Here is a 20202-nt window from a genome sequence, read left to right as displayed (position 1 = left end):
AATATAAATTCAAAGTAAACATCATTACATAAAAGGGTATGGTATTTTTTTTTTTAGTTTTATTCATTTCAAACGGGCCAAATACGGCCCGTGGGCCGTAGTTTGCCCAAGGCTGAGCTAGAGTATACAAACATCTCTTACACTCAACAACAGAAAAACAAACAACCCAACTAAAAATGGGACCCTTGCCAAAGCCGGTTTGGCTCCGTGGATACAGCGTCGGCCTGCGGACTGAAGGGTCCGGGGTTCGATTCCGGTCAAGGGCGTGTCCCTGGGTTGTGGGCACATCCCCGGTGGGAGATGTGCAGGAGGCGGCTGATCGATGTTTCTCTCTCATTGATCTTTCTAACTCTATCTCTCTCCCTTCCTCTCTGTAAAACATCAATAAAGTATATTTAAAAAAATAAATAAATAAAATAATATAAAAATGGGACCCTAAAGAAAAAAGAAAAAAATAATAAGTAAACTATCTAAAAAAAAAATGTTCATAATATGTTCAGTTTTTAAAAGTTATCAAATAGTGTATACTACATGATTTCATGTGTTTGTAGATATAGATGCTGAGATAGATTAATAGATCAATCTATCAATAAATTGATGTATAGGGTAGATGTAGATATATTTGCAAATATAAATGTATAGAAATATATGTAGCTCTAAAATGTTTATATGTATATGTATATCTATATGTTTATATCTAGGTAAAATGTTAATAAAGATTGAATTTGGGGTGATTTAAAAAAATGGGGCCTTAGCTAGTTTGGCTCAGTTGGAAGAGTGTCGGCCTACGGACTGAAGGGCTCCGGGTTCTGGGTTCAAATCTGATCAAGGGCATGTACCTCAGTCACAGGCTCAATCCCCAGGGCTCAATTCTGGTCGGGGCATGTGGGAAGGCAACCAATCGATGTATCTTTCTCACATCGATATTTCTCTCTCTCTCCCTTCCATTCTCTGTAAAAATCAATTGAAAAATATCCTCAGGTGAGGGTTAAAAACATTTTTTTTTAAATGGGCAAAGGACTTCACTGAATATTTCTCCAAAAAGACATATATATGTCAAATAAGCATATGAAAGATGTTCAACATTATAGTCATTTGGCAAATGCAATTCAAAATCCCAATGAGATTCCACTTCATACCTACTAGGATGCAACAATGTAAAAAAATAAAAATAAAAGGAAAATAACAAGGGTTAGCAAGGTTGTGGAGAAAATGGAGTCTTTGTACATTGCTGGTGGGAATGTAAAATGGTGCTGCTGCTGTGGAAAATAGTTTGTAGTTTCTCAAAGAGTTTAGCATAGAATTACCAGATGTGCCCTAGCAGGTGTGGTTCAGTTTGTTGGGCAGCATCCAGTGCACCAAAAGGTCACTGGCTCCATTCCCTGTAAGGGTACCTGCCTGGGTTGTGAACTCCATCCCCAGTGAGGGGCATGCAGGAGGTAGCCAGCCTATCGATATCTCGCTCTCACACCTGTGCTTCTTTCTCTCTCTCTAAAAACAAACAAACAAACAAACAAACAAATCTTAAAAAAAAAAAGAAAAAGAATTATCAAATGACCCAGAAATTCCTCTCCTAAATATTATATACCCAAAAGAATTGCAAACAGGTCTTCAAACAAAAAACTTATACCTGAAGATTAACCAAAGAACTTATATGCATACAAGCAAAACCCAAGGACACAGACAATAGTGTGAGGAAGGCCTGGGGGTATGTGTGTGAGGGTGAACTGTAAATCTACTTTTGTCCTGACTTGTATATATTGGAATATTATTCAGCCATAAAAGGAATAAAGTATTGATACATGGTACAATATGAATGAACTTTAAAGACATTATGTAAGTAAAAGAGGCCAGGCATAAAAGGTCACATATTGAATATTTCCATTTATATGAAATATCCAGAAGAGGCAAATTCATAGAGACAGAAAGCAGATTAGTGGCTGCCAGAGCCAAGCAGGAAGGAGGAGGTGGGGAGTGACTGTTTAATGGGTACAGCTTTGGGATAATGAAAATGTCCTGGAACTAGATAGTGGTGATAGTTGATAGTGATAAGTTTAAGATAAAATGTGTATGACATGTACACCAAAACTACAAAATACTGTTAAGAGAAATTAAAGACCCAAGTAAGTGGAGAGAAATACTGAGCTTGTAGATAAAAAGATTCCCTATCTTTAAGATGTCATTTCTCGCCCAACCAGCGTGGCTCAGTGGTTGAGCATTGACCTGGAGGTCATGGTTCAATTCCGGGTCAGGGCATATGGGTTGTGGGCTTGATCCCCAGTGTGGGGCATGCAGGAGGCAGCCGATCAATGATTCTCTCTCATCATTGATGTTTCTCTCTTTCTCTCCCTTCCTCTCTGAAATCAATAAAAATACATATTTTAAAAAAGATGTAATTTCTCCTAAAAATAATCTATATATTCAATACAAGTTTTCTTAGCAGCAGAACTACTGACATTTTGGGCCAAATAATTCTTTGTTGTGAGAGGCTATCCTGTGCATTGTAGAATATTTAGCAGAATCCCTGGCCTCTGCCTACTAGATTCAAGTAGCCACTCCCAGCTGAGACAACCAAAAATGTCTCCAGACATTGCTTAATATTTCTTTCAGTGGTTAAGAACCACTAATTTGTCTAAATAAGTAAATAAATGAGTAAATAAATAATTGGAGCTACTTTAAAATGAAGCCAGAGCTGCCATGCCAGAAGAACCGACTTGCACATCTTATTCCTCAAACCTCTGTAATGTTAAAACAGGGCAAAAGAACCTTTGGGCTGGGACTAAAGCAACCTGTGCCCCAAAGAACTGTTTGCAAAAATAGCAAGAAAGCAGGTATTATGACTACCAGACTGAAAACTAAAAAATTGTTCAAAATTGACATCACTATGTTATGTTATTGCACTAACAGAAATGCTTTCCTTCTATTGACATAATTGTCCCTTTCCTTTCTCATAAATACCCATTGTCTTTATCTCCTAATCAGAACACAGCTTCTGCCTAAATCAGTGCATCCTGAATAGCTATTTTTATTAATCTCAAATAAATGCTTGTTGACTCTCATTTTGAAAAGCCTTTTTATTTTTAGGTTAACATATCCAATGCAATTCCAATTAAAATCCCACTTGTAGAAATTGGCAAGGTGATTCTAAAATTTAAATGGAAATGCAAAAGACCTAGAAAAGTCAAAACAATTTTGAAAAAGAACATAGTTAGAGGACTGTATTTATAAGCCTGTTTCCAAGACTTATAACGCTATAGAAATCAAGACATTGTGATATGGTAAAAGATGATCAATGGAACAGAACAGAGTACAAAAATAGGCCCACAGAATTACAACTAATTAATTTTGACCAAGTTTCCTAGGTCATTCAATGGGGAATAAATAAATTTTTCAACAAATGATATTAGAATAATTGGATATTGACATGCAAAGAACAAAATTAACCCCAATTTTTACTTCTCAGCATGTAAAATATTACTGTAAAATGGATCATAGACCTAAATGTAGGAGCTATTATAAAACTGCTAGAGGGGGAAAAAAGAGAATCTTAGTGACCTTGTATAAGGCAAAATTTTCTTAAATAGAACACAAAAAGGAAGAACAATAAAAGAAAAAATTTGATAAATTAAACTGCATTAGTTTTCTAAGGCTGCCATTACATTACCCCAATGTATTTTCTCACATTTCTGGAGGTTAGAAGTCCAAAATCAATGTGTCACACTCCCTTTGAAGGCTCCAAGGGAGAATCCTTCCATGGTTTTTCTAGCTTCTGGTGGCTCTTGGTGTGCCTAGGCAGAATGTGATATTGTGATTTATAATAAGAAATATAGGCCCTGGCCAGATAGCTCAGTTGGTTAGAGTGTCATCCTGATAAGCTAAGGCTACAGGTTCCATTCCCTGTCAAGGCACATGTAAGAAGCAACCAATTAATGCATAATAAGTGGAACAACAAATAGATGTTTCTCTATCTTTTCTTTCTTCCCCCTTCCTCTCTCTCTAAAAAAAAAAAGGAAAAAAGATATATGTGGTCTTAGTCCATTTCTGACACAGAGCTCCTAAAACTCTTGGAATGTCCCAAGTGCTGGGAGCAACAAACCTGTCTTTTGTTATGTTCATGCGGTGCACCTAGGGATGAGGGCTGGTTCCCAAGAGAACCAACTGTGATTAGAGGATTGGAAATTTCAGCCTCAACCCCACTTCAGGGGAGGGAAGAGAGGCTGGAGTTGAACTAATTGACAATAGCTGATGATTTAATCAGGCATGCCTACGTAATGAAACCTCCATAAAAACCCAAAGGGAAGTGTTGGGGAACCAGAATGTTTCCACATGCCACTGTGCCAGGCCCCAAGATCCATGAGGACAGAAGCTCGTTTGTTCAGGACCTCATCCTTTGTATTTCTTCATCTGGCTATTGATTTATATCCTTGATCCTTTTCAGTAAACCAGTAATCTGGTGTGTAAAGGTGTTTCCTGAGATCTGTGAGCTATTCTGGCAAATTAATTGAATCCAAAGAGGAAGTTGTGGAACTTCCAATTTATAGCCAGTTGGTCAGAAGCAAAGGTAACAACCTGGACTTGCAATTGGCATCTGAAGTTGAGGGCAGTCTTGTGGGACCAAGTCTTTCACCTGTGAAATTTGATGTTATCTCTGTGTAGATAGTGTCAGAATTTAGTTGAATTGTAGGACATCCAGCTTGTGTGAGAAAATTGCTTAGTGGTGTGGGGGGAAACCCCACATACTAGAATCGATACCAGAACCTATTTACTGCATAATTGCAATCTCTGCCTCCATCTTCATGTGCCTTCTTCTCTGTGACTCTATTCATCTTTCCCTGCTTCATAAGGTTAGTATTACTGGATTTAAGGTATACCCTAATACAATAGGATCTCATCTCAATCCTTACCTTAATTACATCTACAAAGATCCTATTTCCAAATGAGATCAGTTTCTGAGGTTCTGGGTGAACCTGAATGTTGGAGGAATAGTGTTCAGTCCACTACATGGAGTTTGTCACAATTAAAAATGTTTGCTCTTTAAAAGAAAAAGCAATCCAGAGACTGAAAGAAAATATTTATGAAGCATATATCTAACAAAGGGCTTGTACCCAGAATATATAAAGAATTCTTACAACCCTATAATAATAAGACAAACAATCCAATTTAAAAAATGGGTACCCTAGCTGGTTCGGCCAGTGGATAGAGTGTTGGCCTGCAGACTGAAGGGTCCCAGGTTCAATTCCAGTCAAGGGCACATGCCCGGGCTGAGGGCTCAATTCCCCAGGAAAGGTGTGCAGAAGGCAGCCAATCAATGATTCTCTCTCATTGATGTTTCTATGTCTCTCTCCCCTTCTCTCTGAAATCAATAAAAATATATTTAAAAAATAATAAATAAAATAAATAAAAAATGGGTAAAAGGCCCAGCCGGCATGGCTCAGTTGGTTCGATTCCCATTCAGGGCACATGTCTGGGTTGCAGGCTTGATCCCCAGTGTGGGATATGCAGGAGGCAGCTGCTCAATGATTCTTTTTCATCACTAATGTTTCTCTCTATCCCTTCTTTTCTGAAATCAATAAAAATATATTTAAAAAATAAAAAATAAGTAAAAGATTTGAACAGACACCTTACCAAAGGAGATATACAGATGGTAAATATTCTCATGAAAACAGACTCAACAATGTTAGACATTAGGAAAATGTAAATTAAAACCACAAAGAGATACCATTACACACTACTAGAATGATTGAACTTAAAGGACTGTAATATCAAATATTGGTGGAACCCTCATATATTGCTGCTGAGAATGCAAAATGGTATAACTATTTTGGAAAACAGTTTGGTAGTTTCTTATAAAAATAAATATAGCCTAGCCAGTGTTGCTCAGTGGTTGAGCATTGACCTATGAACCAGGAGGTTAGGATTCGATTCCTGGGTCAGGGTACATGCCTGGGTTGCGGGCTTGATCCCTAGTAGGGGCCGTGCAGGAGGCAGCCCTTTGGTATTTCTCCCTCTCCTTTCCTCTAAAAATCAATAAAACATATTAAAATATATATAATTGGGGACAGTGAAATAAGGAAGGACTGAGGATAGAAGAAGCAACAGGAAAGAGCCTAGGTGGGGTTGCTTTGTCTCTCTAGAAAGTCAGAGACAAGGGGCTTTGGAGACAGGGTAGGGGGGTAGCCCTGGATGAGTGAGCTGTTGCTGCCCATTGGTCCCCTGATTACAAGTCATCTAGTGGAGTCCCTTAGAGCTAAGGAGATGCAGGCCTGAGAGGGAAGAAGAGGGAAAAGGGAAAGGCACTGGTATGCTCCCGGGAGGGAGAGTGTGCTATGCTGTAACTATCTTATTGAATAACACACTGAATTTAAAAGAGATCTTGTAAGACCTTGGTTTGTTTTAGTTAGTCATGAAAAATTTAGTCATCCTAGAAAATATTTTTTTTAATATATTTCATTGATTTTTTACAGAGAGGGAGGGAGAGAGATAGAGAGTTAGAAACATCGATGAGAGAGAAACATCGACCAGCTGCCTCCTGCACACCCCCCACTGGAGATGTGCCCGCAACCAAGGCACATGCCCCTGACCGGAATCGAACCCGGGACCCCTCAGTCCGCAGGCCGACGCTCCATCCACTGAGCCAAACCGGTTTTGGCCATCCTAGAAAATATTTTAGTTACATCTAAAATAATAACGTGCTTTGGTCATTGCAACATATTTGTTTCCTACTAATGACATGATTTTGGGATGAGTATTGAGAATGGGTAAAAATAATTGTATTTAAGTATTGTTTCCTGCCCTAACTGGTTTGGCTCAGTGGATAGAGTGCCGGCCTGACGACTGAAGGGTCCCAGGTTTGATTCTGGTCGAGGGCATGTACCTCGGTTGCGGGCACATCCCTGGTGGGGGGTGTGCAGGAGGCAGCTGATATTTCTCTCTCATCGATGTTTCTAACTCTCTGTTCTTCTCCCTTCCTCTCTGTAAAAAATCAATAAAATATATTTTTTAAAAAAATATTGTTTCCTTAAGATAAATGCTTTCTTTGATAATTCTTAGAGGATGTTAGAAGCCTTATTTCACCATTGTACTGGATTGTATATTTTATTCTGACAATATGAGCCAAAATATTCCATTTCTTTAAAAAAATTTTTACTCTGAAGTCAATAACATGACCTGTTTTCCTGAATCTTTTTTTAAATTTAATTTATTGATTTTAGAGACAGAGAGGAAGGGAGAGAGAAACATGCATCCATTTGTTGCTTCTTGTATGTGCCCTGACTCGGGATCGAACCTGCAACCTTGGCATATCAGATAATGCTCTAATCAACTGAGCTATCCAACCAGGGCTAAAAATACCCCATGTCTAAAGCAAAGTTTCACTCTTCACAGAAGTATCTATACTAATAAAAGGGTGATATGCTAATTAGAGCGGGAGACCTTCCGGATGTCCTTCTGGACAAAGCCATGGTGGCGGGGCCGAGGCAGAGGTGGTTAGGGGCGATCAAGCCAGGAGGGAAGGGCAGTTGGGGGCGAGCAGGCTGGTGGGGGGGGGACAATTGGGGGTGAGAAGGCCAGCATGCAGAGTAGTTAGGGGTGATCAGGCAGGCAGGCAGGCAGGTGAATGGTTAGGAGCCAGCGGTCCTGGATTGTGAGAGGGATGTCCAACTGCCAGTTTAGGCCCGATCCCTGTGGCAGTCGGACATCCCCCAAAGAGTCCCAGATTGGAGAGGGTGCAGGCTGGGCTGAGGGACACCCTTCCCTCCCCCTGCATGAATTTCATGCACTAGTATAAAAGATAAGACTGGTTCCTTGTTAATTGTTGAAGGAGATTTCCCCTTTGTTTGATGTCCTGGTGTATATGATTCACCTGGTGGTGCCATAAAATCAAATTTGGGATGAATAATGGGTGTGCTTTTCTTTTTTTAAAAACTGGAGGACTATCGTACTTTTCCCAAGCAGGTTAATTTAGGAAAGAGGACTCAGAGAAGTTGAGGATAGGAAAACTGACTTCCTCAAAGCTATCCATAACTGAGCACATCTTGGAAAGCATTCTGTACTCCCAGAGGATGAGAACCCCCAATTTGAAGACCACAGGGTAGACTAAAAAATGGCTTAATTTGGCTTAAGAAAACATTGCCACCTAGTGGCAACTACTTCAAGTTGTAGACACAAGGACCTAAAGGTTTCCTTGACCCTTTGAGGACACCTCTGAATCAGTCCCAAGTAACAAAATATCTTACATTTATACATTATACTTTACATTGTTCTTTCTATATATACTAGAGGCATGGTGCACGACGCAGGGGTCCCTCAGGCATGATTGCGAGAGGGCGCAGGACAGGCTGAGCGACCCCACTGGTGCATGATCTGGGCCGGGAAGGGACACAGGAGGTTGGCCAGTTGGGGAGAGACCGCAGGAGGGCTCCAGGGCATGTCCGGCTTAGTCCTGATTGGCTGGACCCCAGCAGCAAGCTAGCCTACTGGTTGGAGCATCTGCCCCCTTGTGGTCAGTGCACATCATAGTGCACTCACTATGAATGCTGGAATCAGGATTTGCATCAGGACTAATATGTATCAGTGTTCTTGCCATTACATCATGGCATAGTAAATGTAAATGTCATAAGGGTATTTGGATGAATCCTGGAATCCTTACAGTATAGGATGAGGTCAGTCATGGGGAAAGGTGCTTTCCAAGCAAAATGACTCACTGAATTAATAGGTCGACTGGACAGAAGGACCGCCCCTTCCAATCTGATGCTGGTAATCTGTTATGATTCTGCAAATTAGATTAAGAAATTTACTAAAAGGAGAGAAACCAAGATGGCGTCATAGGTAAACACCTGAAATTGCTGCCTTGCACAACCACTTCAAAAATACAACTAGGGCTAGGAACCAAGATGGCGGCATAGGTTAACGCCGGAGTTTGCTGCTTTGAACAACTACTTCAAAAGTAAAACTAAAAGACGGAAGGGACATCACCCAGAACCACAGGAACGCTGGCTGAGTGGAAGTCCTACAACTAGGAGGAAAGAGAAACGCATACGGACACTCAGAGGAGGCGCAGTGCTGAAGTCAAATTCTGAGGTGCGGAGTGCGCGGAGCGGGCTGGCGGCGGAGGGAGCGGGGCTGGCGGCGGAGGGAGCGGTTGGCGTTTTCAATCGGGAGGGAGTCGCAGACTCTGAGCTCCAGATACAGGCGAGTCTTTAGGGACCCAGACTCAAACAGGAGAAGCGGGACTGTCTGGCTTCGGTCAGAGCGAGTGCAGCTTTCTCTCCCAGCTTTGCAGCGGGTGCTGGGACTCAGAGAGGCAGAGCCCCTGGGGACAGGACTGAGAGCCGCCATAACTACTCTCTCCGGCCCACCCTGTTGATCCTGTGCGACCCGCCCTGCCCAAGCCCTGCACAGAGGCATTTGCCGGATAGCCTCAGGCAAAGGCTAGATTAGCACCTCCCTAGAGGACAGAAGTTCTCTCACTGCTGACACAGCTGATTCTCATAGCCACTTGGCCTGGAGGTCAAACCCTCCCTGGAATTAGCTACAACAATCAAGGTTTAACTATAAGACTGCAAACAAAGACCACTAGGGGGTGCACCAAGGAAGCATAACAAAATGCGGAGACAAAGAAACAGGACAAAATTGTCAATGGAAGATATAGAGTTCAGAACCACACTTTTAAGGTCTCTCAAGAACTGTTTAGAAGCTGCCGATAAACTTAATGAGATCTACACGAAAACTAATAAGACCCTCGATGTTATGTTGGGGAACCAAGTAGAAATTAAGCATACACGGACTGAAACAACGAATATTATACAGACTCCCGACAGCAGACCAGAGGAGCGCAAGAATCAAGTCAATGATTTGAAATGTGAGGAAGCAAAAAACACCCAACCGGAAAAGCAAAATGAAAAAAGAATCCAAAAATGCGAGGATAGTGTAAGGAGCCTCTGGGACAGCTTCAAGCGTACCAACATCAGAATTATAGGGGTGCCAGAAGATGAGAGAGAGCAAGATATTGAAAACCTATTCGAAGAAATAATGACAGAAACTTCCCCCACCTGGTGAAAGAAATGGACTTACAGGTCCAAGAAGCGCGGAGAACCCCAAACAAAAGGAATCCAAAGAGGACCACACCACCAAATGTATTTATTTAGGAACCAAGATGGCGGCATAGGTTAACGCCGGAGTTTGCTGCTTTGAACAACTACTTCAAAAGTGAAACTAAAACACGGAACGGACATCACCCAGAACCCCAGGAACGCTGGCTGAGTGGAAGTCCTACAACTAGGAGGAAAGAGAAACGCATACGGACACTCAGAGGAGGCGCAGTGCTGAAGTCAAATTCTGAGGTGCAGAGTGCGCGGAGCGGGCTGGCGGCGGAGGGCGCGGTTGGCGTTTTCAATCGGGAGGGAGTCGCAGACTCTGAGCTCCAGATACAGGCGAGTCTTTAGGGACCCAGACTCAAACGGGAGAAGCGGGACTGTCTGGCTTCGGTCAGAGTGAGTGCAGCTTTCTCTCCGAGGTTTGCAGCGGGTGCTGGGACTCAGAGAGGCAGAGCCCCTGGGGACAGGACTGAGAGCCGCCATAACTGCTCTCTCCGGCCCACCCTGTTGATCCTGTGCGACCCGCCCCGCCCAAGCCCTGCACAGAGGCATTTGCCGGATAGCCTCAGGCAAAGGCTAGATTAGCACCTCCCTAGAGGACAGAAGTTCTCTCACTGCTGACACAGCTGATTCTCATAGCCACTTGGCCTGGAGGTCAAACCCTCCCTGGAATTAGCTACAACAATCAAGATTTATCTATAAGACTGCAAACAAAGACCACTAGGGGGTGCACCAAGGAAGCATAACAAAATGCGGAGACAAAGAAACAGGACAAAATTGTCAATGGAAGAAATAGAGTTCAGAACCACACTTTTAAGGTCTCTCAAGAACTGTTTAGAAGCTGCCCATAAACTTAATGAGATCTACACGAAAACTAATAAGACCCTCGATCTTATATTGGGGAACCAACTAGAAATTAAGCACACACGGACTGAAATAACGAATATTATACAGACGCCCGACAGCAGACCAGAGGAGTGCAAGAATCAAGTCAATGATTTGAAATGCGAGGAAGCAAAAAACATCCAACCGGAAAAGCAAAATGAAAAAAGAATCCAAAAATGTGAGGATAGTGTAAGGAGCCTCTGGGACAGCTTCAAGCGTACCAACATCAGAATTATAGGGGTGCCAGAAGATGAGAGAGAGCAAGATATTGAAAACCTATTTGAAGAAATAATGACAGAAAACTTCCCCCACCTGGTGAAAGAAATGGACTTACAGGTCCAAGAAGCGCGGAGAACCCCAAACAAAAGGAATCCAAAGAGGACCACACCAAGACACATCATAATTAAAATGCCAAGAGCAAAAGATAAAGAGAGAATCTTAAAAACAGCAAGAGAAAGAAACTCAGTTACCTACAAGGGAATACCCATACGACTGTCAGCTGATTTCTCAACAGAAACTTTGCAGGCCAGAAGGGAGTGGCAAGAAATATTCAAAGTGATGAATACCAAGAACCTACAACCAAGATTACTTTATCCAGCAAAGCTATCATTCAGAATTGAAGGTCAGATAAAGAGCTTCACAGATAAGGAAAAGCTAAAGGACTTCATCACCACCAAACCAGTATTATATGAAATGCTGAAAGGTATCCTTTAAGAAGAGGAAGAGGAAGAAAAAGGTAAAGATACAAATTATGAACAACAAATATGCATCTATCAACAAGTGAATCTAAGAATCAAGTGAATAAATAATCTGATGAACAGAATGAACTGTTGATTATAATAGAATCAGGGACATAGAAAGGGAATGGACTGACTATTCTTGGGGGGGAAAGGGGTGTGGGAGATGTGGGAAGAGACTGGACAAAAATCGTGCACCTATGGATGAGGACAGTGGGTGGGGAGTGAGGGCGGAGGGTGGGGCGGGAACTGGGAGGAGGGGAGTTATGGGGGGGAAAAAAAGGGAACAAATGTAATAATCTGAACAATAAAGATTTAATTAAAAAAAAACAAACAAAGAGGACCACACCAAGACACATCATAATTAAAATGCCAAGAGCAAAAGATAAAGAGAGAATCTTAAAAACAGCAAGAGAAAGAAACTCAGTTACCTACAAGGGAATACCCATACGACTGTCAGCTGATTTCTCAACAGAAACTTTGCAGGCCAGAAGGGAGTGGCAAGAAATATTCAAAGTGATGAATACCAAGAACCTACAACCAAGATTACTTTATCCAGCAAAGCTATCATTCAGAATTGAAGGTCAGATAAAGAGCTTCACAGATAAGGAAAAGCTAAAGGAGTTCATCACCACCAAACCAGGATTATATGAAATGCTGAAAGGTATCCTTTAAGAAGAGGAAGAGGAAGAAAAAGGTAAAGATACAAATTATGAACAACAAATATGCATCTATCAACAAGTGAATCTAAGAATCAAGTGAATAAATAATCTGATGAACAGAATGAACTGTTGATTATAATAGAATCAGGGACATAGAAAGGGAATGGACTGACTATTCTTGGGGGGGAAAGGGGTGTGGGAGATGCGGAAAGAGACTGGACAAAAATCGTGCACCTATGGATAAGGACAGTGGGTGGGGAGTGAGGGCGGAGGGTGGGGCGGGAACTGGGAGGAGGGGAGTTATGGGGGGGAAAAAAAGAGGAACAAATGTAATAATCTGAACAATAAAGATTTAATTAAAAAAAAAAAAAGAAGACAAAACAGACATTATCCAGAACCACAGGAAGGCAGGCTGAGTGGAAATTCTACAACTAGAAGGAAAGAGAAAAGCATACCGAGACTCAGAGGAGGCGCAGTGCGGAAGTAAAATAGTAAGGTGCGGAGGTGCATGCAGAGCGGGCTGGCGGCTGAGGGCGTGGTTGTCGTTTTCAATCGGGAGGGAGTCTCAGGCTCTGAGCTCCAGTTCCGGGCGAGTCTCTAGGGACCCAAACTCACACGGGAGAAACGGGACTGTCTGGCAGGGATTGAAACTGGAGGGCAGCTTTCTCTCTGAGGGGCTTGCAGCGATTACCGGTACATTGAGAAGCAAAGCCTCTGAGGGCAAGACTGACAGAAGCCATAACTGCTAGCCCCACCCTGTTGATCCCATGGGACCTGCCCCTCCCAAGCCCTGCAGGGAGGTTTTTGCTGGATAGCCTCAGGCAAAGGCTAGATTAGCACCTCCCTAGAGATCCAGGAGCCAGGAAGCCCAGAGGTCAAAGTGGGACCATCCAGTTTGCAGCTCCGTGGAAACATAAAGGACACACTCAGGGGGCAGACTCAGTGAGCACCAAAGCCCCATTGAAGCAAGTCTTGCCCCAGAGGGGTGTCTCCAGCACAGAAGTTCCCCCACTGCAGACACAGCTGATTCTCACAGCCAATTGGCCTGGAGGCCAATTCCTCCCAGTGATACCTACAACAATCAAGGCTTAACTACAACAAGACTGTGCACACAGCCCACAAGGGGGTGCACCAAGAGTGTCCTCCTCAGGTAATTGGGGAGCCTGAACCACTGGGCCCTAGTGGACACTTAGCACAGAAAACCACTTTATCAACACAGGGAAGCATAGAAAATGTGGAGACAAAGAAAAAGGACACAAATGACAGAAATGGAGGAAAGCAAACTACTGGATATAGAGTTCAAAACCACACTTTTAAGGTTTTTCAAGAATTTTCTAGAAACTGCCGATAAACTTAATGAGACCTACAAGAAATCTAATGAGACCCTCGAGGTTGTGATAAAGGACCAACTAAAAATTAAGCATACACTGACTGAAATAAAGAATATTATACAGAGTTCCAATAGCAGACTAGAGGATCGCAAGAATCAAGTCAACGATTTGAAATACAAAGAAGCAAAAAACACCCAACTGGAAAAGCAAAAAGAATCCAAAAATACGAAGATAGTGTAAGGAGTCTCTGGGACAGCTTCAAGCGTACCAACATCAGAATTATAGGGGTGCCAGAAGAAGAGAGAGAGCAAGATATTGGAAACCTATTTGAAGAAATAATGACAGAAAACTTCCCCTACCTGGTGAAAGAAATAGACTTACAAGTCCAGGAAGCACAGAGAACCCTAAACAAAAGAAATCCAAAGAGGACCACACCAAGACACATCATAATTAAAATGCCAAGAGCAAAAGACAAAGAGAGAATCTTAAAAGCTGCAAGAGAAAGAAAGTCAGTTACCTACAAGGGAGTACCCATACGACTATCAGCTGATTTCTCAACAGAAACTTTGCAGGCCAGAAGGGAGTGGCAAGAAATATTCAAAGTGATGAATGCCAAGAATCTACAACCAAGATTACTTTATCCAGCAAAGCTATCATTCAGAATTGAAGGTCAGATGAAGAGCTTCACAGATAAGAAAAAGCTAAAGGACTTCATCACCACCAAACCAGTATTATATGAAATGCTGAAAGGTATCCTTTAAGAAGAGGAAGAAGAAAAAGGTAAAGATACAAATTATGAACAACAAATATGCATCTATCAACAAGTGTATCTAAAAATCAAGTGAATAAATAATCTGATGAACAGAATAAACTGGTGATTATAATAGAATCAGGGGCATAGAAAGGGAGTGGACTGACTATGCTTGGGGGGGAAAAGGGTGAGGGGGATGCAGGAAGAGACTGGACAAAAATCGTGCACCTATGGATGAGGACAGTGGGTGCGGAGTGAGGGAGGAGGGCGGGGTGGGAACTGGGTGGAGGGGCGTTATGGGGGAAAAAAAGAGGAACAAATGTAATAATCTGAAGAATAAAGATTTAACTAATCAAAAAGATAAATAAAAATAAATAAAAAGCAGAATACTTTGACAAAATAAAAGAAATTTACTAAAAGGGTATTTAAAATGAAATTAAATGACCTGAATAACATTTCCCTGAGGAGTGTTATGAATGTAAGAAATATTCAAACCTGTGAAGAATTTTTGTGAGTTTATTTGAATCAAACTGTTGACAATTGCCGGGAAACAAAAATCTCAACGGATTGAGATAATGTTCTGGAGAATGGCAGTTTTGCACTTTATTTTATACATTACAATCAAAAGAGATGATGTATGAAATCCATTGTAGATGGATTAAGGAAGTGGAAGAAAGGAAAGAGTGGGAGGGACCTCTGGGACTGGATGAAAAGTAAAATGATAAACATATACATCTTTTACATAGGTTGGTACAGGATAGTTAACAGTCAACAATTAACATGTTCAAACAATGAGAGGATTTATGGTTTCCACCCTGGTGCATTGCATGAGTCCTGAGGGGTCTGGAAAAAGGGGAGTTTACCCTGACACTTCAAAGAAATGTAATCATAGATGCAAAAGATAGTCAGACAGGCTTAAAATAAAGACTGACCTTTGTCAGGGTATATTCTAGCATAGGACATGACTCCCTATCATAAACTGCTTTTAGTTAAAAAGTTTTAATTTCAGACCATTCTTGGTGGTTATTTTAGGTCTCTGAGTTTGCAAGGACTTCCCTGAACTAGTCAGGTTTAGTAAGTGGCCCCTTTTTGTCCACAATACTTTGTCTGTTATCTTTATTGTCTATCTCCTCCCACTGAAATGTAAGCTTTATGAGGACAAGTATTTTTGTCTACTTTGCTCATTTCTGTATACCTACCACCGAGAACAGGACTTGGCACATGGTAGGTGCTCAATAAATAACTGTGAGTGAATTGAATGAAAATTCTTTTCCTCTTTGTCTCATATGGCTAGTCTCAATAAACACAGCCAGACTGGCCTGCTTTCTTTGTTGTTGTTGTTAATCCTCATACTAGGATATTTTTTTCTATTGATTTTTAGAGAGAGAAAAAAACATTGATGTGAAAGAGACACATCGATTGGTTGCCTCCAGAATGCGCCCCGACCAGGACAGGGTTTGAACCTGCACCCAGGTACATCCCCTTGACCAGGAATTGAACCAGAGACCCTTTGGTTCCTGGACTGATACTCTAGCCACTGAACAATACCGGCCAGGGCATGGTTTTCTTAGAGTCTGTCAGTTTTACTTGGCAGCTCATGAAGCAGGACTACTATGTGCCTTTGTTCTAGGAAATGGACTTCAAGTCACCTTCCCAGGGCCCAAGCTTCTCTGCAATGGGAAATCAAGGCATTTGCTAGGTATGTTAAATCGCATTTCTTAGGTCTACACTGCAACGCCATTTGTTAACTCTCTTGGGTAATATACTGGGTAATGAGTTCAGGGTCTTGTTCAAGTATCAGATTAGCTTTTCTCCATTCCTAACTACAAAATCCACCCTGTGATAAGCTGGCTCTCTGGCCTGCATGCAGCAGATTTCACCATGGGAGGGTGAGACAGGAGGGAGTAAAGGTTCTCAAACTCATCTCATTCCTGGCTAAAGAATGCCAAGTTCATTCCCTGCTGGTATTAAGTCAGGGTGGGGATGCCTTATGAAAAGAACAGTGTGTAACTGTGAAGGGCTAGAAAAATGCTGCTAAGTCACCAACTTCCGGTGAGAGCATGGGAGCTAGGAAGGAGCAAGGTCCCTCAGCCCAGTAATCTCAGGAGGCATTCATGAAGATCTAGTCTGTCTTACAGCATTACGCTGAAAGGAGCAATGAAGAATTCCTATGCTGCCCTTTACAGGGAGGCAGGGTGGAGAATGGTAGCTAACACCCTCTCCCCACTCCCTGAGCAGCAGCCTTCCTGCAGCATTGCCTGCATCCTTGGTTGCCACTGCCTCACTTTCTAATCACTACTTCTGGACTCACTACCTTTCTAGCTTCTTCCCATACCCTTTGTTCCTCACCACAGGCCACCTCATGCACATCTTTCAGTCCTTGAATGGAACAAGTATTTCCCACCCCCAGACCTTTGCACATACTGTTCTGTCTCTACTCCCATAAAAAAGACACTTAGCTAACATGATCTATTTAGCCTTTGCATTTTGACCTCTCCCTATCTCAGAGCTTCTGTTTTTGCCTATTAAGTGATCCAAATTACTTTTGCCAATGTAATCAAAGCTGTGTCTGTTTCTTTCTTTCTTTTTTTTTTTGTAATATATTTTATTGGTTTTTTACAGAGAGGAAGGGAGAGAGATAGAGAGTTAGAAACATCAATGAGAGAGAAACATCGATCAGCCGCCCCCTGCACACCCCCCACTGGGGATGTGCCCGCAACCCAGGTACATGCCCTTGACCGGAATCGAACCTGGGACCCTCCAGTCCGCAGGCCGACGCTCCATCCACTGAGCCAAACCGGTTTCGGCAGTGTCTGTTTCTAAATGTATAAATTAATGTAGAGAGAATTGCTATTTTGTGACTAAGTCTTCTGTCTTCCTATCCAAGAACCTGATTGACTTTTCTACTTGTGCATGTTTTCTTTTTTTAAAAAAAATATATTTTTATTGATTTCAGAGAGGAAGGGAGAGGGAGAGATAGAAACATCAGTGATGAGAGAGAATCATGGATCAGCTGCCTCCTGCAAGCCCCCTACTAGGGATGGAGCCTGCAATCCCTAGCATGTGCCCTTGACTGGAATTGAACCTGGGACCCTTCAGTCCGCAGGCCGATCAATGCTCTATCCACTGAGCCAAACCAACTAGGGCATGTTTTCTTTTTTGTTCCTGAGGAACATTTTAAAGTTTTCATCATATGGATTTCTTGGTAAGTTTAGTCTTGGGAATTTATATTTTTTGTTCTCATTGTAAATAGTGTCTTTTCCACACTATCTAACAGGTTACTATTTGTGTACATAAGAGCTATTGGTTTATATACAGCAATTGAATTCTTTTATATATATACTAGAGGCCTGGTGCACAAAAATTTGTGCACTCCGGGGGGAGGGGGAGTCCCTCAGCCTGGCCTGTGCCCTCTCGCAGTCTGGGACCCCTCGGGAGATAACGACCTGCTGGCTTAGGCCTGCTCCTGGGTGGCAGAGGGCAGGCCCAATCCCTAGGTGCAGCCCCTGGTCGGGCTCAGAACAGGACCAATTGGGGAGTTGGGGCGCCGGCCCCTTTCATGCACAGAGCAGGGCAGATTGGGAGGTTGCGATGCCACCCTCAGTCACGCTCAGGGTAGGGCCGATTGGGGGGGTTGCGGCACCACCCCCTGTCACATTCAAGGCAGGGTCGATGGGGAGGTTGCGGTGCCACCCCCTGTCACGCACAGAGCAGGGCCCATCAGGGGGTTGGGGAGCTCCCCCCTGTCACGCACAGAGCAGGGCCCATCAGGGGGTTGAGGAGCTCCCCCCTGTCACTCACAGAGTAGGGCCGATAGTCGAGTTGGGGAACTGCCCCCTGTCACCCACAGAGCAGGGCCCATCAGGGGGTCGAGGCGCCACCCTCTATCACCCACAGAGCAGGGCCGATCAGGGGGTTGGGGTGCCGCCACTGTCACACTCAGGGCAGGGCCGATGGGGAGGTTATGGCTCTACCCTGTCACACACAGAGCAGGGCCCTGGGGGGGGGGGGAAGTTGGGGCGCCGCACCCCGTCACACACAGAGCAGGGCCCGTGGGGTGGGGGGGTTGGGGCACTGCACCCTGTCACACACAGAGCCGCAGGGCGATCAGCGGGTTGGGGAGCTCCCCCTGTATCAGGCACAGAGCAGGGTCGATCAGGGTGTTGGGGCGCCTTCCCCTGTCAGGAACAGAGCAGGGCCGATAGGGAGGTTGTGGCACCGCCCCATCACACACATTGCTGCAGGGCGATCAGGGGGTTTGGGCACTGCCTCTTGTCATGCTGATCCCGGTGCTGGGAGGCATATTACCCTTTTACTATATAGAATAGAGGCCTGGTGCATGGGTGGGGGCTGGCTGGTTTGCCCTGAAGGGTGTCCTGGATCAGGGTGGGGGTCCCCACTGGGGTGCCTGGCCAGCCTGGATGAGGGGATGATGGCTGTTTGCAGCTGGTCACACACCCTTCAGGGTGGGGGTCCCCACTGGGATGCCTGGCCAGTCTGGGTGAGGGGCTGAGACTGAAGCTCCCAACTGCTCCTTTTTTTCTTTTTTTTTTTTTTTATTCTGGGCCAGCTTTAGCTCTTGCTCCAGCTTTGAGGTCTCTGGTGCTGAAAGAAGGTATCTGGTTTGTTTGTGTTCTATAATCGAAACTCTGTATCAACTTCAGCTCTGAGATCCCAGCTCGCTGAAATGGTTTCTGGGGTTTTGTTTAGCTTCTATATTTGTTACAGTGTTTCTTAAACTGCAGGCTCAGAGGCCAGCAAGGCAGGCAGGGAACGTTGGAGTCCTCCGTCACTGAAGCAAGCAAGTCTCATGTTAGTTTCAAGCTGCCTGGCTGCCGGCCGCCATCTTGGCTGGCAGTTAATTTGCATATCTCGCTGATTAGCCAATGGGAAAGGTAGCGGTCGTATGCCAATTACCATGTTTCTCTTTTATTAGATAGGATTTAAATTGATTTCAGAGAGAGGAAAGGAGAAGGAGAGAGAGAAACATCAATGATGAGAGAATCATCAGATCAAGCCCACAACCCTGGGCATGTGCCCTGACTGGGAATCGTACCCCGGCCTCCTGGTTCATGGATGGATACTCAACCACTGAGCAACACTGGACAGGCACGTTCTTATTTTGTTTATCATGAATTTTCCATTTTATTCTCGAGAGATTTCCAGATATATAATCATATCATTTATAAATAGTGAAACTTTAGAATTCCTCCTTTCCAGTTTTAAAACCACTTAATTATTTTTTTCTTGTCCAATTGCATTGACTAATATATCTAGAACAACATTAAGTAACCATGATGATAGTGGACATCTTGTTTTATTCCTGAGTTTAGTAATAATGCTTCCATTGTTTCTGCAGTAAGCACAAAGTTAGCTTTTTGGTTGTCCATAAATCTCTTAAATCTGTCCACTTCTATTTTCACTGCTGTTACCTTAGTTCAAGACACTTTGATTTTTTCACCTGTAATATCCTCTCTCATTTTTATTTTCATTTTACCCCTACCAATTTATTTTCCATTCAACAGCTAGAGTGGGCTCATTAAAATAGAAACCTGATCATGTTGTTTCTCTCTTACAACACTGCAGTGATTTCCCATTCCTTTTAGGATGAAGTATAACATCCTAACATGACCCACAAGGCCCTGCATGATTTGATCTCTGAATAGTTCATCATGAACTTTCTCTCTCTCACCACAGTCCAGCTCATGCAGGCCCTTCAGTTCCCTGAATGTGATAAGTATT

The sequence above is a fragment of the Myotis daubentonii genome, chromosome 12 (genome assembly GCF_963259705.1).
Source record: "Myotis daubentonii chromosome 12, mMyoDau2.1, whole genome shotgun sequence".
Classification (NCBI taxonomy): Eukaryota; Metazoa; Chordata; class Mammalia; order Chiroptera; family Vespertilionidae; genus Myotis; species Myotis daubentonii.
This window is presented reverse-complemented; position numbering follows the sequence as displayed.